At 37.1% G+C, this 15,491-nt stretch overlaps 1 long non-coding RNA gene across 2 annotated transcripts in view; it reads right to left on the bottom strand.

Annotated features, from left to right (window-relative positions):
* The window catches only part of LOC122222569, a 271,962-nt gene that overhangs the window by 159,496 nt on the left and 96,975 nt on the right, over window positions 1–15,491 (bottom strand). For both annotated transcript variants that reach the window (XR_006203796.1, XR_006203795.1), the window contains exon 4: window positions 15,255–15,387. This is a non-coding gene — a long non-coding RNA (uncharacterized LOC122222569). The remainder of the gene's footprint in view (window positions 1–15,254; window positions 15,388–15,491) is intronic.

Consider the following 15,491-nt stretch of genomic DNA (forward strand, 5'->3'; position numbering starts at 1 on the left):
TACTTTTCCCATTCAATACTTATACAATTTTATTGTAACCTAAATTTAAATGTTAAGGAATGGTATGAAACAGGACATAATTTGTCAAAGCATTCACCAACTTGTAATAGATTCACTGTTTCAACTTGCTGAAATGTCTTTTGGATGTCCAAGCAAGAGCAAGCAGCATGTATACACAGAGTGTAAATACATTAGCCTAGTTTATAAAAAATCTCTATGTATATACAACTTACTACAGTATATACTGCCAGATGGAATTTCAGGTGCCTACATCATCATAGCTATTATTAAATTACGCTTTGTGATGATACCTCAGGTAGTCAGGACTGTTATGCAACAGGGAGTTAGGGAAACATCTTCAGTTTTTAAAGCTATTAAAATTTCTTGCAGGTGTGTTTGAGAGAAGCACAGCACAAATTCACTTGCACACTATGAGGATTAGAGACTATGCAGCCCACCCACAAGGGGCAATTAACACAAACAGTGTGAAGGAACAAACAACCAGAGTTGCAAACTAAACAGAACTCACATTGTACGTGTATCCCCCAATCATACTGCAAAGCACAGATGTTTAATCCACAAAATAAATGATATTGGCAGTTTTGGGCTATGATATAATCCTACAGGGTCTACCTTTCTAAATACCTACTTTCTACTGATCTTGTTTTCCCCTTGTTCTCAAGATCGTGTTTTCTCTTTTCTCTGTGATGTGAGCCTATTAAAAATATAAAGTTTTACTCACCTACTTGTTGCAGCTAGCATAAGCCTCAATGCGCTACATCTGGAGTAGAATTTCTTTTGGCAGTCACTTCAGTTAAAGGCTTACAGGAGCATATTAATAAAAACCTTTCTAAGGCCCAAATCTAATGTTTATTAGAGGCTAGCTCTTACTTTGGATACTGTTAAGTTTAAAAACAACACTGTCAGTTACTTTACCAGCAGAAATGGGTTCACGTGTGGAAAATAAAAAATTATAACTCAGGACAAACTACAGCAAAACTATACACAATTCGGCAGAACAAAGGAGAGGCACCGGTTCTTTTATAGAGGAAAAGGGAAAGTTGGGAAAGCGATTATAAACAAAAAGGCCATTGGAGTAAACTAAGAGCTCTAAGTATAGCGGCTTCTCATTGGCTGAGTTGTGACTGTCTGTCATTGGCTGAGCTGTTGCCAGGAGAGCAGGAAAGCCCTGTTTTCTCCTGCTGGGATAATAAAGCAGTTTCCCCTGTAAGGTCCGTCTCTTTCTCTTGGATCCGCAATTAATGATAAGTGGTAGAGCATGAGAATTCCCCCATCCTGAACCTCTCAATGTCATTTTAGTGAGGTTCTCTTTATTAATTTTTACATTACAAATTAAAGTTAATCCCAATTAGCCCCAACACCAGTGCTCCAAAGAAAAGCTGATTAGTAATGCTCAGTCTATCTGTTTTTATGAGAAAACTCAAAATCCTTATTCTTTCCTCACATTCTAGAATGTCTCATGAGTCATTCCAGAAAAACAGCATAGGGAATAGCGTTGACTGTCATACCACACCTGTCATTTAAGAAAGCTACATTAATCAATAACAACTGAACAGTTCAATGACTAAGAGAGCAAAGAAATGGAAAAAGATTAATAGGTCTTCCCCCAACCTTAGACCCCTAAAATCAGAGAGGAGCTACAACCTATGATGATTTGAAAAGACTATTAATGCTTGAGTTAATATATAATTATCAAACCCTTTTATTTGTTTTTTTCCCCCACATACAGCAGCCAGTTTCACTGACAATTTTCCTGCTCTGAGAATTTTTCACCTTTGATTAATGACACTTAATAAAAATTCCAGCTAGTTGCAATGAAAAGAAAAAGAGTCACTTGAACCAATGGTGAGGTACCTTATAGAGCTAGGCTAGAAAAGGTTAATGTCATCATTGCTTTGGTCTTTGGAGTACACGTATCCCTTGCTCACAGTATGTTAAGCAAGTTGGATAGTGAATTAACCCCTTCCAAACTCTAGGCACATTCAGAACTGTTCATTTGGAAAGATAACTAATTAATATTTATAAATACAGCCCATTTTTTTTTCTCAAAGGATTTCTAGACATTACAATGACACACAAACAGAATTAATCACATCCAATAGGATAATAGTAAAGAGAAACAACAACAACAACAAAACAAAACCCAAGCCCTGGGTCTACAAAACAAGTATAAACTAATTACCTAGGGGAAAAAAAAATTAGCTATTCTTGTTATAATCAGCCTGCCAGGAATGCCTCCTGAAAGTACTCATGCTTCATACATAGAAAGGGACATTTTTACAGTGCCACAGATTTCATAGAGTTTTTTTTTTTCTAAATCATCCATTGATATTGACCAATCGCACTGCATCATGGTGTTGCTCAGAAAAAAAAAAAAAAAGATAATAATCTTTACAGCAGTGAAGACAACTGGCTATTCATTTACCAAAGTTCACTGAGTCCCTACTTTGTGACATTCATTATTTTAGGTGCTTGGGATATATAAATACACAAAATGGAACCCCCCAAAAATGCCCTTGTGAAACATATATTATAGTGGGGGAAGTAAACAATTAAAAAGAGATATAACAAATAGGAAACACTAGAGTGTTAGAACACACACTTAGAAAGTGTGAGGGGAGATAATATAAACTAGGTAACGGCAGTGGCGAATGGGTGGCTCAGTTGTTTAATCCCTGGACTCTTTTTCTTTTTGATGTTGATTTATTCTTGAGAGAGAGAAATAGGGGAGGAGCAGAGAGAGAGAGAGTAACACAGAATCCAAGGCAGGCTCCAGGCTCTGAGCTGTCAGCACAGAGTCCAACTCAGGATTGAAATCATGACTTGAGCCAAAGTTGGATACCCAACGGATTGAGCCACCCAGGTGTCCCTAAGCCTTGGATTCTTGACCTCAGGTAATGATTTCACGGTTTGTGAGGATGAGCCCTACGTCGGTCTCTACATTAACAGCATAGAACCTGCTTGGAATTCTCTCTCTTCCTCTCGCTCTACCCCTCTTCCACTGGTGCTGTCTCTCAAAATAATCTTAAAAGAATTTTTTTTTAAATAAAAGAACTAGGTAAGGGCAATTTTAATAGGAAAGCTATTTTAATAGGAAAAGTTAGGTTGCTATTTAAACGGGCTAGTTAAGAGGGCTTCCTCTTTGATGGTTAACATTAGCCTTTTACTCACCTACTCATAATCATTTTGATTAGTTAGGAAACTAATGTTAGTTGACTGCCTCTCCATTTGTTGACTGCCTCTCTATTTAGCCTGTAGGAATTCCATGGTCTATGAGCCACTGATTTGCAGACCAAAGTTATTCTGGCCTCATTGATCAGTAGATGAATTGTATCCATCTTGCTTTTGACAGTAAAGTGCAAGGTGAGGCTGTTCTCTAGCAAAGCAGAGGACTGCTTCTGCTGGCCTGAAGGATTCAGCGACATCTAGGGGTTCAAGGTTTCAAATATATCACTATCTTCTTTCCAATCAGATAGTAAGTCCTGCCTCTCCTTCATCAGCATCCTGACTTTAGCATAAGATCCTCGCTGGAAGTGCATAAGGATGTCCTTATAACAACTTGGGGGCCTGATTTACAGTATATTAAGCCCTCTAGATGCAGAAGAATTTCTTTAAATACTTCCACAGAAGTCTTCTGGGTTCATAGCTGACCTAAATCTAACTTTATCCTTTTTCAAGGCTTCTAAGTCAGTTGAAAAACTAGCTAACTCTACATTGATTATAATTGCCATGCCCCTTCATTGTTCAGGTGTTAGATCTGTTGCAAAAGCCAGCACTTTCTCCCTGCCAAACCTACCTGTGTGCCAGCTCACTGCAGTGATAATCTAGGGAATAGTGACAGTACAATACACAAAAGATTTTCCACAACCTACTTATTATCAATGATTGGGTTCTAATCACCTGCTGGCCAAGGGATGCAACACCAGAATCATGTCCTAAAAGTCTGTTTTCTAGAGCCAAGTCTGATGCAACTTCCTTAGTTAGGGCTTCCCTAAAATCGGACCCCAAGATAAGGGTTTATGTACCAAAAGTTGGAAGAAATCCCAGAAAGAAATGGAGGGGTGTGGAATGTGAGACACAGAAGGGAGAGAAGCCAATAAAAGAAACACAAATGAGTGGGGGCATTGCTGCAGACAAATTGGGTCAACCCTATTGTGAATTCTCTAAGAATCCATGGGACATACTCCAGGATCATTGCCCCAGAGGATTGAGTGGTCAGGTCATTTTTCACCAAATTCTATCCACATTGGTTGTGAGATACCCTTGGAGTAGTTACCTTTTCTGCACAAGGTATATTGTGGCTATTATGGTGAAATAAGTTTCAGAGAGCTATAGAATCCCTTCAGGGAGAGAAGAGAGTTGTAAGCACTTATATTAAGTTATTAGCATGCACGCTGGACAGTCTACTATGCCAACAGATATCTTTAAGTGGGCCAGTGGATTATAGCTCAGGGCAACAAGAGCATCTGCAAAATGGTAGATACTCTAAAATTTAAACATGCACTCTTAACAAAATCGAGTACTTTGCAGTACTTTTCCTTTTCCCCAGGACAACACATTAAAGGACTTGGGAACATCTTAAATCCATTTTTTCAACTGAAATTTATAATCAATTGCTGTTACTAATGATATTAAAACATAAATATATTAAAACCCATAAAATTTATTGTTGTTGTTGTTGTTGTTTTAACCAGCCAATATTCATTAGGTTTATCTTCACATTTAGCATCTTTTTACCCACATCTCTGACTTCTCATCTGCAATTATGTTCCTTCTACTTAAAATATATTATTTAGAATTTTCCTTAGCACAGCCTGATAGTAACTAATTCTTTTGTTGTGCCATTTTGCATTCATTTGCAATGGTGTGTGTACGACTGTGTATTAAATCCTAGTTTTAAAATTTTTTTTTTTTTTTAGCATTTTTATTTATTTTTGAGACAGAGAGAGACAAAGCATGAACGGGGGAGGGTCAGAGAGAGGGAGACACAGAATCTGAAACAGGCTCCAGGCTCTGAGCTGTCAGGACAGAGCCCGACGCGGGGCTCGAACTCACGGACCGCGAGATCATGACCTGGGCCGAAGTCGGCCGCTTAAACGACTGAGCCACCCAGGTGCCCCTAAATCCTAGTTTTAAAACTTATTTTTTTCTAGTAGATTGTAAACATAACTCTTTTGTCTTCTGGTTTCCATTGTTGCACTCACGAAGTAAACTCTCTTTTTAACCACTGTTTATTTAAACATAGTCTCCTCTAACTGCTTTAAAATTTGTCTCTGGTTTTCTGGGGTGTCTCTATGTGTTTAAAAGAACATGTAAAACATTTTTTTGCCCACTGGTGAGTCATAGGGCTTTTAAAATATGAAGATGTGTATCTTTCATCTATTCTAGAGTATTTTCTGATATTTTCTCATCAAATATCATCTATCCCAGTCTCTCTATTCTCCCTTTCTGAGATTCAAATGAAAGTAATGTTAGATTTTCTCTCTGAATCTCCTAAGTTTATTTGTCCCTCATCTGTATTTTTCATCTTTATATTATTTATACTTCTTTCTGAAGACTTTCTTCTAATCTATTTCAAGTCAACTAATATCTCTTCCTCTGTGTCTAATTTTCTCTTATATCCATAAACTTAATTCTGAAATTATTTTATCATAGTTTTTATTGCATAATTTTTCTTTTTTAATTACATATATATTTTTATTAAGATTTTGGTTTCTTTAAATTCACAGCAAAATTGAGGGGAATTCAGAGAGATTTCTGACATGCCCTACCTCTACTTGCACAGCTCCTACCATTATCAACATTTCCAACCCCAGTAGTACATTTGTTACAAGAGTATACTTTAGGGTTCACTCTTGTTGTTGTACCTTCTATGGGTTCAAACAAATGTATAATGATATGTATCTATCATTATCACACCATATGGAGTATTGTCACAGCACTAAAAATCCTCTGTGCTCTGTTTATTCACCCTTCCTCTTGACCCACAGCCCATGGCAACTACTGATTTTTTATTGTCTCCATAGTTTTGCCTTTTCCAGAATGTCATATAGTTGGAATTATACAGTATGTAGTCTTATTAGGTTGGCTTCTTTCACTTACTACTATACCTTTAAGGTTCTTCTATGTCTTCTCATGCTTGATAGCTCATTTATTCTTAGTGCTAATACTTTTATCTTTTCTGTGTGTACCACAGTTTGTTATCCATTCACCTACCAAAGGGTTTCTGGGTTACTTCCACATTTTGGCAATTACAAGTAAAGCTTATGTAAACAACTTTGTGTAGGTTTTTGTGTGGGCATAAATTTTCAACTCCTTTGGGTAAATATCAAACATTGTGATTGTTAGATCGTATGGTAAAAGTGTGGTTAGTCTTGTAAAAAAAAAAATTGTCGAACTCTCTTTCCAAAGTGGCTGTACCATTTTGCATTCCCACCAGCAGTGAAGTTCCTGTTGCTGCACTTCCTCACCAGCATTTAGTGTTTCCAATGTTTTAGATTTTGGCCATTTTAGGTGTACACTGGTCTCTCCTATGTTATTTTTATAGTTTCTAGTTTCCTGCCAAATTATTCAATCTTACCTCTTATTTTTTATTTATTTTAATGTTTATTTATTTTTGAGAGAGACAGAGACAGAATGCAAGTGAGTTAGGGGCAGAGAGAGAGGAGACACAGAAGCCGAAGCGGGCTCCAGGCTCCGAGCTGTCAGCACAGAGCCTGACGCGGGGCTCGAACTCATGAGCTGTGAGATCATGACCTGAGCTGAAGTTGGACCTCAACCAACTGAGCCACCCAGGCGCCCCTTACCTCTTATTTTTTAAAACCCTAATTAGAGTAATTGTTTTATTGTCTGAGTCTGAGAGTTCCTAAATCCCATGTCTTTGTGCATCTGTTTCTACTGTATGTTGTTTCTGATGTTTGGTACTTGCTTTGATACTTTTAATTATATGATAGAAGCTTCATTTAATAAATTATTTGGTAGATGATTTTGATATCTAAAATAATGGCATTGTCTTTCACAGATTATCTGTGATAGCTTCTGGGAGTTGTTAGAGAGAACGGGGGTTTCTCTGATCCTAAGTAATAAAATTCTGGCTGCAAGTCCCTATAACATCTGATTTCCTTCTGGTTCACACTTCCTTGGAAGCATAGTTCTTCATGAACCCAGTGCTAAACTGGAGGCTGGAGTCTCCATCCTCATCAGGATATGAGGATCATCCCAAATGAATGAGACCACTAAAATAACAAATTAGTTTTGCAGCTGCTCTTTCAGAATGGGAAAATAAGCTCAAAGCAAAAGAAATTTTGAGCAGCTTATTTCAGTTCTCCAAAATCTTGGCCTATTTCTCGTTGTTTTATTAGCTCTTTGCTACTTTCAAAAAGATGTCTTTTTAAAAACTTTGATCAGGTTCTTCAGTTTTTCTGACAGAGAGAACTGGTTTGAGCCAACTAGCTGTTACTGGAAGTAAAATTCTCAAACTCATGTGTTTTTTATTTTGATTACAGAGCCTTTCATATGAATATTTTTACTAAGCCAATATCCCTTAATAAAAGAAAGATTAATACACTTCTAAAAATACCTTAAGAAAAACAAAGTGTTTCATGTATTTATGGCCACTATATGGCTGATGCTCAGACACAGCAGAAAAAATAAACATCATACTACTTAAATAGAGAAAGAGTAATTTTTATGGAGAAATAATTGACAGATAACACTGTATAAGTTTAAGATGTACAACATGCTGGTTTGAGACAGTTATATATTGCAATGTGACTACCACTACTATAGTATTAGCTAACATCTCCATCACATCACACAATTTCTTCTTTTCTATGCTGAGAACATTTAAAATATAGTCCTTTAGCAACTTTGAAGTATATAATACACAACTGTTGACTATAACCGCAATGCTGTCCATTAGGTCTTCAGAACTTATTCATCTTCTAACTTCAAGTTTGTAGCTTTTGACCAACATCTCCCTAATTGTCCCAGCCCCCAGCCCCTGATAACCATAATTATACTTTCTCTTTCTGCAAGTTCAGCTTTTTTAGATTCCACATATAAGTAGCATCACATAGCATTTGTCTTTCTCTGTCTTACTTATCTCAGTTAATATATTTCCCTCAAGTTCCATCTATGTTGTCACAAATGGCAGGATTTCCTCCTTTTTGTGGGTGGGTATATATGATATTATATATCACACATATATGAGATACATATATCTCACATCTTCTTTATTCATTTGTCCATCAACAGACACTTAGACTGTTTCTAGATCTTGGCTGTTGTGAATAATGCACAATGAAGATGGGGGTACAGATAGCTTTTTGATATCCTCTTTTCATTTCCTTTGCGTACGTACCCAGGAGTGAGATTGCTGGGTCATATGGTAGTTCTATTTTTAATTTTCTTAGGAACCTCCACTACATTCCCATCATTAGCGCACAAAGTTTCCCTTTTCTCCACATCTTTGCCAACACTTGTTATCTCTTGTCTTCTTGATGATGGCCATTCTAACAGGTATGAGGTGATAACCATTGTCATTTTTATTTGCAGTTACCTGATTATTAATGATGTTTATTTCATGTACCTCTTGACTATTGGGGAGTAATTACTAAATTTGTCTCCTGCCATTTCCCTCTGAAGTTGCGCTTTGTCAATTTTGGAACTAATCAAACACTCATTTGTAAATCCTAAATCTCTTGTTCAGCTGTGAAATGTATAATTATTCCACTGAATTGAATTCTGCTCCCTATACAAGGCAGAATGAGCAGGGGCCTTAGGGAGAAGAAACCTAACAGATTATCCTTAGCTTTAAATATACAAAAACAGTCTTCGACTATTAGTAAATATGCAATGTCAGACTCATCTCAGAATATAGGGCTGTCTTCATTTTAAGCAGAAATTGTAGTCATTATTATTATTGCATTTATAGATCTCTGGATATTTGCAGCCAGGCAGAATGTGACTATCTGCATGGTAGGAATAGGGGATATATAAGGGCCAGCTTTGTGAGAAGTCATAATGAATTTCTGAATTTCTCCTCAAATATTTTCTTTACTGATATTCCCTGGGTCATATTTTATTACTTCAAAGCAAGAGATTAGGGAGAAAAAGTCATAAGTATTATCTTCAAATTGTTAATGTGCTTTTGCCCCCGTTAAGTATATTTACATAGACAACTTTATATGATTATCTAGAATGGTGCAAACTGACCTGAAGCAAAAAGCTGAAGAAGTTTCACTTAGAGAGGACAACATGGCCAGGGCATGTTCAAAGATTAAAAAATGGGAGGTACAGTTGAACACAATAGACCAGAGAAAGAAAGCTCAGCATCACTCAGTCCCTCATTTCTTCATCACTTCTTCCACGTGAAAATGTATAAATGGGTAGAAAAGTAGCAATGATAAAGAAAATGTTCTGAACAAAGACTAAAAGGTTAAGGTAGTAGAATCATTGGTGGTTTGCAAGGAATTGAAAGTGGACAGTAGAGAAGAAAGCAGGACAGTTTGATGGCAGAGGAAGAAAGCTTGATCAATGGTTTAATATATTTCGAGTCCTAATAATGAAGAATAACAATATCATTAACAACTATAGCAAAGTCAGTTTGGGGAAATAAAATAATGAGAAATGATTTGTTTTTGAAAATGTGAACTTTGTAGGACATCCATTGTGCAATGAATTAAGAAATAAAGATCTGTAGTTAAGACAAGAAGTCGGTGATATGTGTGTGGGAGACATACACATACACATAGAAAGTGAGAGTATATTACTTTAAGGGAACCATGTCAGGAGGAAAGAAAACAGAGCTGAAGATGATGTAGTGGATGCTGACGAGACCCTGACCAAATCACATCTACTAGCTAGAGAACCCTTCTCCCTATTTCTGTGATTATTGCCTAAAGTCTTGGGTACAAAAGTCTAGCCCTTTGTCTCTAAAAGAAAACTCAAGGGGTGCAAATTGTGCTCTAGAGCATTCCATAGGATCAGACTGAAATTAGTCTCCAACTGAAGCCATATTAATGTTTAGCTTTTCTCCCCCTGCCTATCTTACTTTTCTCACTTCCCTTCTCCTGAGTGACCTTCCATTAAATCACTTGACCAATAAATCACATCTCAGATTTTGATTCCAGGGAACATGACCTAAGACAGATGCTTTGTGTGGGCAGAGTAAAATCAACAAAAAGTGAAGCAAAAATTTTCAGAGAGATATGGGTATTTCTTGGAAATAGTGAGGGGGGGGGAGTCTTGATTGAGGGGAGAATGGTCACTGGTGTCAAAGGTGCTTACAAAGACAAAAACAAAAGTGAATTAGAAATTTTAGGTGACATTTCTGACCTCTGAGGAGACAATTTCAGTAGGGTAGTATAAATGCCTTTTCCCATGAAATTTTGATATAGAAAAAAATTTCTACATCAAATATAAAATTTGATATAGATAAGATTCTGGATTATCGCTTGAGAAAATTGCAGGATCCAAATCTCTTTATTCAAATCCTATATGTAAAACAGAAAATCACATGAAAAACAAGAACAGAAAACACAACTTCTTTGGCTGGAGTGTGAGTAGAACAATTCCATAACATGTATGCCTACTTCAGTAACCTCTCATTCTCTCCTCTCCTCCCCTGGCTTCGAGGAAGAGTAAGGAATATTAGGGAGAAGTGTTAGGGAGGTAAGATTAATACAAAAAGTAAGAGGCATCAAAATTCTGAAAGGATTTATTTTGGACAATTATGCAGGGATCTGGGTGTCACTTAGCTTGGATGCTCTCAGAGATATAAGAGGTCAGTAAAGGCTCTGGGCATATCTGTAATTCTGCCTAAATTACCTCATCAAGCCAGGGTGTAAGGTTAACTTTAAGTTAACTTTGCTAAGGAGGAATATGAAAATCTAGGTAGAAATGGTGAATCCCATCTTTTGAAATAAAACCAAAGGAAAAAAGTCAGATTATCTTTCAGTGAATATCTCAGATGGCAGTTGGAAACTATACTAAGTTCTTTATACCTTTCTTTTAAAAAAAATTAATATTTATTTTTGAGAGAAAGGGACAGGGCATGAGCGGGAGAGGGGCAGAGAGAGAGGGAGACACAGAATCTGAAGCAGGCTCCAGGCTCTGAGCTGTCAGCACAGAGCTCAATGCGGGACTTGCATTCATGAGCTGTGAGATCATGACCTGAGCCGAAGTTGAACAGCCAATTGACTGAGCCACCCAGGTGCCCTATACCTTTCTTACTTCTTGTTTCTTATAACCTATCTATGACCACACAGCCGAAATGAAAAGGACTGACATGCTTATGCTATAGGGACTTCAGAAAAGGGGCTGCTGACAGCAAGGTTTGGAGAAGAACCTCTATGATATATCACATATTGACAACTACCAAAGGAAAGGGATGTTGGGGGCAGGGACCCCAGATCCTGCCAAAAAGATGGTGTGCCATAAATCTAAACTGAAAGTGGAATACTGGGCTGAAGCACTTGAAAGTCCCAACCTTTGCTAGAAGACTAATATAACAGGGCACACATGAGCTTATGAGGGCCTAGCTAGTCTCAATGACAGTAGGGAGATAAAAAACAGGGAGGCAAAAAAAAAAAAAAAAAAAAAAAGCCAGAAGATTTGTTGGGCTTGATGAAAGGCAGATAGTGAGAAAGAAGACCAATGGAGAATGAAAACCTTCATATCCTTGTGTAAGGAAATGTTTAATTTAAACACAGTTTGGTAATGAGCTTGTTTGTTTTGATACTATAGTTTTGACAATATCAATAACTATTTATAGCCAATATTCTCATGCATCATATCTAGCTATTTTTCCTACATTCACATTTTTTGGAGGTTCTCGTTGTATCTTTCTATAGAAAATGAAAAAACATGAAGAAGGGAAAGCTTTTGAATCCTAAACTTATTTAAAGGAAATTCTATTAGTGAACATTTGGAACTATGGTGTTTGTTCCATGGTCACGCATTAAATCTGCTTAAACTCATGTGGAATTGGTTTAGAATGTATAGGGTCATTCCTCATGCTATAAAACTGGTAAGAATTTATCAACAAAACTGTAAATATTATCAACTGATTTGAATATAGAAGAGCACAGGCCTTAATAGTTCATGAGGAGTAGCATTTCCCTTGCACTGTCTTCTTTCTTACAGAAAAAGAATTATTTTTGACTATAATAAAAACATCATCAGCTACATTTTATTTTTTATGCAACAGATGTTCTAAGGGCTCAGAGGATAGGAGTTACCCCTGTTCACCTCTTCACCACATCACCATTAGCCACTCCAAGTCTTCCCTGGATAATGCAGTAGAGGGTCAAGGTCAGAGGCTTCTGAATTCATCATGAATTGATTCACTCTCCCAACTGAACACATCTCTCCTGCCTCTAGGACAGCATACTGGCAACAAGGAATCATTACAACTGTGACTCTCCCTTTATGACCCAGGCTTGGGACTCAGCCCTGCCACAAAAGATGCAGGAGGGTGCCGTGAAGGTGAGATGAAGAAATCTTGATTTTTTTCCCCGAGAGCAAGAATGCAGATAAGGGGTAGGGATGAAATGCTTGAAATACAATTGGCAATACATCATCAGAAAGAAGACTAAAGTGAGTAAGCATAAATTGATTAAAAAGGCTTTCATTAATAGACCCCACAAATGAATTCTATTTGTAACTAATAAAAACATTATTTAATATTTAAAGTAAGTGACTGAATTCACATTTTATTTATCAGAAAAACTGCACTCTCTCCCTCCTGGATGCCTCTCAGTGATAAATTTTAAAATAACCAGTGTTCTTCCTCTGGTCTAAGGGGTCCATTATCCCTTAGTAGTATGGAATAATGTAGTATGATTATGATTGTATGATTCTGACCTATTTCCTAGGCTTCTTAAGTAAAGTCTTCGCTGTATGCCAAAAGGATCAATAAAGTGACAGTGGTTGGTACTAAAAGAGTAGGCTTATGGCTATGAGAGCAAGAACTCCCTGATGAGATCATTGCTCTCCTACTCTCAAAGATATATCCACTCCCCAGTGGATCATGGACTTGCTGGTTAAGCCTAAGGGATATGAGAAAAGGAGACTTGGAAATGTTATTTTTTTTAAGAAAACCTCATTTACACTTGATTTGTGTGTCAATTTGGGTGGAAATGAAGATAGTACACTCTTGTATTCCCTCCACTTCCTTATTCTGTATCCCAGGTAAGAAATGAACAGGGCTGGCTTCATGAATTCACAGCCTGTATAGTTGCAAAGGGTTCGACACTTGGAAAGGCCTATATTTGACTTAATACTCTGTCACCATCTTGAAGTTCATAAAAAAATTTTTGAACAAAGAGTTCTGCCTTTTCATTTTGTACTGGGCCTCACAAACTATATGGTCAGCTATGGGAATGGAATTCTGGAAACTGTTAAATTTGGGAGGAGGAAACATGTGATGAGTAGCTCAAACCTTCCCCTCTCCTCCTCTCTTTGGGATCAGCCTACTTTCAGAGAGCATATGGTTAGATCAATTCTCCACTTGTAGGAAGCTAGTGGTAAAGAAAATATTCTTGTGGGCAAGATTGTGGTTTTCCAGGCTGTCTCTGACTGGGTGGATAGGTCTCTCTAATTCTGGGGCACATATTAGTCATATGCCTGGATCCTGTTTTCCATTAGTTCTATTACTATTGAAACAGATACTTTTATCTCTCTTTGACTGAATTCTTTGTGTAGCTTTCATTTGGTTTAGAACTCAGGTAGGTGATAGAATGGTATAAACACCAAGGAGAACTACATGCCTTTGGGAGAAAACATTTTCCATCTACTGAGAAGGTCGGCAGCCTTTCAGGAGTGAAGTATTTGGTTAGAAATCTTATTCTTGATAGTTAAAAGATATAAGAGAATGGCAAATGTCGTTAGAAAAGAAATATACACAGATCCCTGTGCTCAAAAATCTCTGCCCTACTGCTCAAATAGAGATTTGCTTAGATTAATGGATACCATCTTTTAAGTATAAAATATACCTTGAAGGAGTAAGTTCATGAAATCCTCAGAATGTGGTCCTACTTAAATTTATATTCTTCTGAGATAAACCAACATGCTGAACTGGCAACTTTAAGTAGAAAAAAACTACATTTTTAAACAGTAAATGGGAAGCATAGTGTTCCTGAGGATCAGGGAGAGGTTCTTCATAAGATTGGGAAGGGAAGATAATCAAAATGAGAAGACACCAAACCTTGCAGTTTTTCACAGTGTCCTAGTGATCTCAGCTCCCTACCCCAATCCCCCAAGTCCCTGAAAATCATCTTCTTTGAGAGCTTTTCTAGCATTAAAACAGGTGGCCAACGCATGAACTACAGAAAAATCTATCAGCAAATTTCTAAACTAGCTGGCACCATCAATCACCATCCAGAGTAAGATGCACTAAAGACTTTAAGCATACCAAGTCTCTGTTTCCCTCCCTCGGCTGATGCATGTTCTTTGGTCAATTATAAGGGTAGGGTAAATAATCCAAAAAATAGACTACCAGGAAATCTTAGAATGACTAGAGGGTATGACAAGAGCCCACAGTGTCCATACCCTAGCTTTGGCTGGGGCTTTCATCCAAGAATTGATGATCTGTGGCACTGATGAAACACTGTGGATAAGCAACCATATAATATTTGTGTATTTGGATTTATCTAATCAGTGGGAGAGGCAACAATTGAGCATTCCCCAGAAGTTCACATGTCACAGATTCAAACAATTTTACACATAAACCCTATTCGTCGACCCAATGTCATCAGTGTTTTCATCAAGAACCTTCACAAACTCTTTAGAGGAAGCCATAGCTTTAAATACTTTTGAATTCATTTACTCTAAATTTACTCCTCATAATGCTATTACCATAGAGTGGAGTCCTATTGATAAATTCACCTGGAGTAGGGCTCTTTGCAGCTCTGACCAAAGATTCAAGGCTACATGGTCATATGTCTTTTTGTTCTTGGTTAAAAGGATACAACCCATTACGCACATCTAACAGTTTTCTTGCTTTCTCTTTCTCTACAAAACTCTTTTGTTCAAATTGGGCGAAACTGCCGTTTTTCCTGAGCAACAAGCTGATTCTCTTTATTCCTTTCCATTCTATGTATATAACACATCTAAAAATCTTTGCTAATCATATATACTACATTTTGTTTGCTTCTGTCATTTTATTAAAATAGGTTTACATAAAATGTAATAAGTCAAACCTCTGACAAATATAAAGAAAAGTTATTTACCTCAAATTGTGCTTCTGTGAAACTGGTTGCTTGCTCTCTGGTTACCAACTTCAAAAATGTGGTGCCAAAATTAGCCAGACAAAACAAACAAAAGCCTCCTCTTTGCAACAAGGCTCATTTCCATCTGGTTGTGCTGCATATTATGAAAGTATACATTCTAATGTCAAAATTCACCTTAAAAGACCAAATGCTTTACAATCAGTTAAGTGGATGCTTCTGTATCAACACAATCCCTTT

The sequence above is a fragment of the Panthera leo genome, chromosome A1 (genome assembly GCF_018350215.1).
Source record: "Panthera leo isolate Ple1 chromosome A1, P.leo_Ple1_pat1.1, whole genome shotgun sequence".
NCBI lineage: Eukaryota > Metazoa > Chordata > Mammalia > Carnivora > Felidae > Panthera > Panthera leo.